The sequence below is a fragment of the Engraulis encrasicolus genome, chromosome 20 (assembly GCF_034702125.1).
Source record: "Engraulis encrasicolus isolate BLACKSEA-1 chromosome 20, IST_EnEncr_1.0, whole genome shotgun sequence".
Taxonomy (NCBI): domain Eukaryota; kingdom Metazoa; phylum Chordata; class Actinopteri; order Clupeiformes; family Engraulidae; genus Engraulis; species Engraulis encrasicolus.
This window is the reverse complement of record NC_085876.1, coordinates 23,899,807-23,907,306: the sequence shown is the minus strand read 5'-3', so window position 1 is coordinate 23,907,306 and position 7,500 is coordinate 23,899,807.

Sequence of the window (7,500 nt, the reverse complement as noted above, 5' to 3'; positions counted from 1 at the left end):
GCTGCTAAACGCGAAAATGCTGAGCTGTACCCTTACACTACCCTGTCAGTAAGCAACAATCGCGCATCTTTACTTTTGCTAGCAACAGCGAAACAAGCAAGGGAAATGGTGAAATTGCTCAGACCAAAGCCACCCCTAACGCCCTGTCACAGGGCATTGTAGAGCAAGATGAAACCGAACATGATGCACACACACAATAGACGATTCAAACCAGCTTTGTATAGAATAGAATAGAAAAGAATATACTTTATTGTCATGCAAGCATGAAAATTGCCTTTGGTCTCACAGAATAAAAACAGGATTTACCGGGCAGTCATGGGTGAGCGGTTAGGGCGTCAGACTTGCATCCCAGAGGTTGCCGGTTCGACTCCTGACCCGCCAGGTTGGTGGGGGGAGTAATCAACCAGTGCTCTCCCCCATCCTCCTCCATGACTGAGGTACCCTGAGCATGGTACCGTCCCACCGCACTGCTCCCCATGGGGCGCCACTGAGGGCTGCCCCCTTGCACGGGTGAGGCATAAATGCAATTTCGTTGTGTGCAGTGTGCAGTGTTCACTTGTGTGCTGTGGAGTGCTGGGTCACAATGACAATGGGAGTTGGAGTTTCCCAATGGGCTTTCAGGATATAATCACAGATAGACGCAAATAGACAAAACACACGTACAAATGCTGCATCCACCCCCCCTCCAACCACCCCTCCCAGCACACACATCATATGCAAGTCAGGCAGTAGTTCAAGACCCTCCAGCTTTGCCATAGCTTATTGACTATGGAAATTGCATTTGGAATAAAAGAATGTTTATAAATGTTGAATGTTGTTAAATGTTGCAATGAATGATCTGTAGCGCCACCCTGAGGGCAGCAGTTCGAACTCAGAGTGATATGATATGCATTGTCATGATGCCATGTTGGGTTTCCTGAGAGCGATGAAACTGCCATGGCATTGTTCCAATTACCACTGCCTCCCACACAAAATAGCCAGTATACTGCTCAGAATATGGGCAAGAGTGAAAGCGAGGAGAGGCTCATTGAGGGGATGGGAACACCTGTAAGTGTAAAATACTGTTTTTTTAGTAGTTTATTTCCAAAATGTATGCTACCCATTCACAAATTTGACCTTTTTTCATGAATATTTTTAACCATCGCCAATTCGAAATGTTTCCTATGGCTTGGAAGACACTTGCTCCGTGTGAATCCGAATTGATCGCCATTCGAATTACAGAGGTCTCAAAAGTAAAAGTTAAAATGAACTCATGGAGTAACACTATCACATGTTATTACATAGCTGTTACATTACTTAGGCTACTCCATTATTCTTAATGAGGAAAGGCAAGGCAAGGCAAGTTTATTTGTATAGTGCATTTCATAAACAGGTGCAACTCAATGTGCTTCACAAAAATAAGCGAATGCAAAAAGAAAGGAAACAGGGAAGAACGAAAGAAAAAAATTACAGTCAAGGAACATTTAAAACATTAAGATAAAACATATGGTAAAAAAAATAATAAATAAAATCGACATAAAAATAAAAAATAAGAATGATATATAATTGAAGCTAGGGGAAAGCATCTGAGAACAGCTTTGTCTTGAGTCTAGATTTAAAGCTATCAATAGTGGGTGCATTTTTTATGTCATCTGGAAGCTGGTTCCAAAGCTTTGAAGCATAGAAGCTAAAGGCTGCCTCTCCACACTTTGTTTTGACTTTGGGAATCACCAGCAAATTCTTCTCCGTTGACCTTAGTGACCTGGTTGGTGCATACAGTTGAAACATATCCAGTAGATAGGTGGGTCCCATTCCATTTAATGATGTAGCCCCTTAATGCGTGCCATACCTCCAGAACCTCCAGAACATCTCTCCAAAATCGGAGTAATGTTGTCGAACTTCCTTGTTTTTGTAACAACCCTTGTTGCTGCGTTTTGTACAAGTTGTAGCTGTTTGATGGTCTTTTTGGGGAGGCCCGTAAAAAGACTGTTACAGTTATCAACCTTACTAGAAATGAAGGCATGTATTAGCTTCTCCAGATCATGTTTTGACATAAGCCCCCTAAATTTAGAGACGTTTTTTATGTGATAAAATGCAGACTTAGGAATGGCTTTCATGTGACTGTTAAAGTTTAGGTCACTGTCAATGAGGACCCCAAGATTTTTAACTAATAATAATAATAATAATAATACATTTATTTTGTATAGCGCTTTTCAAGACACTCAAAGACGCTTTACATAACATAGAACACAGAAACAAACACATTTCAAACACAAAGACATACAGGGACTCAACAAAAGTACAACAAGTACACGGAGTGGATGGTTTTAGGTCCATTGTGATATGGAACAGTAGGTGTTGTGAAGAGGTAAGCAGACGATGGGGGCAGAGATGGAATCAGTTCTACAAGGGGATACAACGATCCAAAGACCCCATCGCGGCAGCGAGTTCGGCTGAGGGAGGTAGCCGAACAAGCAGGTAAAGTCACAGCTGAGAAATGCAGACGGAGCCACGGACACGCTGACTGGGGCGGCAGCTTGTAGTAAAACGCCATGGCGGGGTCCGCGGAGACGCCGGTGCAGACAGGAGGAGACGCGCTGGGTGTTGGGCCACAAGCTGGTGAAGCCAACAGCCGGGCTGGCTTAACAGCAGTCAGCTGTAAACTCCTCATTCGGCAACGGAAAATTGTCTCCCCGAACAGCAGGTGTTGTAGAAGCAGTCACACAGCGCGCCGACGCCAGTGCAGCTGGAAGGCCACCCTGGTTCGTCAACAGCCAGGTATCAACGAAGTTGTTTGTCCGTCCGGAAAGAATGTAAAATTGTCCGATGTTTTTAGTGCGATGGTGGTAAATTGTATTGAATGGATGGAAGAAAGCGTATCCCTTGCTTTCAGTCCCTTCATTTCAAGGATAGTAGCAATCTTTTGTCTCTTCTTTCTTTTCCCAAATATAATTACTTCAGTTTTATCTGTGTTCAGTTGGAGGAAATTGTGAGACATCCATTTGTTAATTTGGTCAATGCAATGATAGAGTGATTCAAGTGGGGTGTCATTGGGGTACATAGATAAGTAGAGTTGGGTATCATCCGCATAGCTATGGTAATTTATGGAATTATTCTCGATAATGTGTCCCAGTGGCAGCATATACAGATTGAACAGCAGTGGTCCCAGAATAGAGCCCTGGGGGACCCCCACAGTTCAGAGAGGCATGGTATGTCTTCCAATGGCGACAAAAAACTTCTTTGTTGTAAGTACGATTTTAACCAGTAGATCACTATGCCTGTAAAGCCAACCCAGTGTTCCAGTCTATGTAGTAGTATGGCATGATCAACTATGTCGAATGCTGCACTTAACTCTAGTAGCACCAAGACGGATGTTTTGCCAGCATAAGAATTCAATCGTATGTCATTCATAACTTTAATAATAGCTGTTTCAGTGCTGTGGTAGGCACGGAAACCTGATTGAAACTCATCAAGGTAGCTATTAGACGTTAGAAAGGCAGTTAATTGGTTAAAAACAATTTTCTCTACTGTTTTACCCATGAATGGTAGATAATGAGATATAGACTGTTATTACTGAAAAACACTAAAAGCCTAACAAGACCCTACCACAAACTTGATCCAACCAGTGCAGTCAGCTGATCGTAAATCAAGTGTGCAGGTCTACTTTTTACTCACATATGTTAGCAGTGTAACTTTTACTTTTTACACCTCTGCCGGTCATCATAAACATTTTTTGGCTGTAATTCCAATTCTGGTCTGAGTGGCGCCAAATCTTGCATAATTTACGTTTTAGGTGATTAGTTAGTGAGAAGAAGTGACCTAGTGGCCTGTGGCTGCTCCTGAATGGCCTGTGGCTGCTCCTGTGTTACACTGGAGTGGATGGGAGTGCAGGCTTGCTGAGTGAGGCTGACTAAGGCCATGTTGTGTGGTGTGGAGACACTTTCTACCTGAGTGCTTAAACTACCGTGGCTTTCTTCCAATTAGTGTCTCACACATACACACACACACACACACACACACACACACACACACACACACACACACACACACACACACACACACACCACCACCACCACCACCACCACCACCTACCCCACCAATTTGTTTACTTAGCTTTTGAGCCGTTTTGGGGCGGATTAGTTTTTTTGGGGGGGGCTTGGGGATGGGATGGGAGTTATTTTGGGGTTCCGCGTTGAGCAACCCGGACCGGGTTGAGCAAGTCATCTGGGGGACTTAAGAAGAGGATTTGGGAATATGGAGTTTATTTATAGTTTGTTAACTACCCACACAAATATATTTACACTCGCAAAGTTTATTTTTGGATGATGTAACACTTCCTGAACATTAGCGAAGGAAGGCAGACAGACAGGCCTGGCCTGTGTTGAGGCTATTTTAGCTAGTGTGTGTGTGTGTGTGTGTGTGTGTGTGTGTGTGTGTGTGTGTGTGTGTGTGTGTGTGTGTGTGTGTGTGTGTGTGTGTGTGTGTGTGTGTGTGTGTGTGTGCGCGTGCACGTGTGTGTGTGTGTGTGTGTGTGTGTGTGTGTGTGTGTGTGTGTGTGTGTGTGTGTGTGTGTGTGTGTGTGTGTGTGTTTTAAGACAGACAGCCAGGGAAAATGTAATTGGAAATGCATGTTTTATGAAAAGACAGACAGAGAGAGAGAGCGCGAGAGAGAGAGAGGGAGAGAGGGACATCTGTTTGGGATTTTCTCCCGGCTGGCTCCCGCTCGTTCGCTTCCAGAGGAGAAGACAGAAGTGCTAAAAGCCCCCAGCTAACCTCACGCTTGGAGGATGAAAGTCAGGAATCCCTCTCCGTCTCTTCTCCTTTTCTCTCTCTCTCTCTCTCTCTCTCTCTCTCTCTCTCTCTCTCTCTCTCTCTCTCTCTCTCTCTCTCTCTCTCTCTTTCCTTTCTCTCTTTCTTTTCTGTTTGTCTGTCTGCCTCTCTCCCTCTATCTGCTCCTTCCAACTGTACCTTTCTGCCTCAACTCTCTCATGTCTGCCCAACATCTGTCTCGCTCTTTCATTCCATTGTCTTTCTTTTCAACAACAACCACCCACCCACCCCTCCAAGCCACACACACACACACACACACACACACACACACACACACACACACACACACACACACACACACACACACACACACACACACACACACACACACACACACACACACACACACACACACACCTTTGCCACTCACTAGAACGGTGAACTTCGGAGCACTGTGTACAGTAGTTCAAGTGCATGCATGCATGGGCAACCCAGCCCAACCGTGCAGTGTGCAGTACAGACACAAGATGCTGTGTGTTTGCGGAACTGCGGTAGGATTTAGTTTTTTTACATGATCTTTCCAACGACTTTGCTGCCCAGACAGAGACGGAGTTGAGCGAGGGATGAAGGGAAAGCTGTTGTGTATTAGGCTACGGTGCGTGTGGTGGCACCTGTGGACCAGATGTTACTCCGCGGCAGGTGGGCCGGCCTGCATGGGCCTGCAGGTGCATAGATGGGCTGGGCTAGCAGACTCAGACTGATGGTGCGTGACAATGACTAACAGACGCTGGGGCTTAGCAGCCAGCGCAGCAGCCTCAGCCTCAGCCACTGTGTGTGTGTGTGTGTGTGTGTGTGTGTGTGTGTGTGTGTGTGTGTGTGTGTGTGTGTGTGTGTGTGTGTGTGTGTGTGTGTGTGTGTGTGTGTGTGTGTGTGTGTGTGTGTGTTTGTGTGTGTGTGTGGTCGTGTTTGTGTGAGTGTGAGTGTGAGTGTGTGGATTGTGTGTTTTTCTTTGGCTCTGCATCCATGCACTTGTGTGTGTGTGTGTGTCTGCCTGTGTGCCTGTGTGCGTGTAATGATTTGACAACTGCTTGAGCTGTGCTTAATGATCCTTATTCCAAGCCATACTATTGAGCACTGCTGCCCACAGTGAAAGATACTGTGTGATACGATTATTTTCATCTCATATTCAATGCAGAATTCCACCTTAAAATAGTTCATTGAGGGAGACCTATTTTGCTTTCCTTCCTGTTGTTCACATTTGTATCGAGTTGAAAGTCTCGATATAGCTCACATAGCCAGGAGGCTGATTTTATTTTTATTTTTTTAATCTCCTTAATTGTCAAGAGATTGCAGAGGTATCAACGATAATATGAAATGTGAATATTGCTAGTGATGTTGGCTATGATTATGTCCTCTTTTGAAAGTCGCTTTGGTTATAAACGTCTGCCAAATGCAATGTAATGTAATATAATGTAATGTTATGTAATGAATAACAACACAGGAGGAAGTATGTATATGGGGGAAGACAAACAAGTGAAGCTTTAGATCTCATGGCTGCGACAAACCAAAGATGTCCCACTGCTCGCCTTCCAACCTCCCAGCAACCCACCCCCACAGAACACACAAGACCCCTGGGCCCTGGCCCTGCCGTGACTTAACGGTAGGGCACTCGTCCACTATGCAGCCAACCCGGGTTCGATTCCAGGCCCGGATCCTTTGCCGGTCCTTCCCCATCTCTCTCTTCCCACTCGCTTCCTGTCACCATCTTCACTATACTGTCATAAATAAAGTCAAAAACACCAAAGAAAGTCTATTTAAAAAAGAACACACAACACCCCTACCTCCAGCGGATGAATTCACTACTTTGGAATGGAACTTAAATGTAATGAAAATTATTTTAGTCACTAATTTTAACTGATGACAGTGGTGATCGAATAGTGAACACATACAGTATACACAGTACTCTTACTCCGACCTACTTAGATCTTTTGTGACAAATCAAAGACCCCACCAGCACCACCCCCACCAAACTTCACCCTTGCGCCCCCCTCAACCCCTCAGAAAACACGGGACCCCCAGTCTCCTGCTGGGGGATCCTCCTCAGGAAAACAAACACTAGAGCCTTAGCCTTTTACTGCCCTGCAAAGCCAACACACGGTTAACGATGACACATTCAGGCTATTGAGAATGAGAATAGACTTTACAGTAATACACCTTTGTGTTGTGACTAAATGGCTCGGCTCTTCTTCAGTCAAAATGAGAATCCACTTACAGTTTTTTCTGTTCGCTAAAGCACTTTAAAAAAAAAATTGACTGCTTTTGTGGAACTCCTCACACAGATGCACAAACCTATAATAAGACTAATTGTCTTGTATTGTGACTTATCATTCAGAAATCCTAAAAGGCCTCACAATATTACACTACACATTTTGTTCAACTGAGTATGGCAACTTTGAACACGCGCCTCTGTTTGTCAGTGTTTATGCAACATTCAAACCAAAATTCCTCATGAAACAATAAGCCACTTGAGCTGAACATGTCATTTTCGAGAGGGGCTTCGTACTTCCTGCATGTTGCCTTCATAAGGCTGTCTTATCTCTGCACCTTTTACAGGAATAACCAGGACAACGCAGGGAAATTCAGAAGGAGAAGAAAATAGGAGGTAACTGTGTTCTGAGGTGGAGGTTGGGGGTGTAGTCAGAAGGTTTGTGAGGGCCCTATCGACCCGGGTTCGATTCCCAGCCCGGGTCC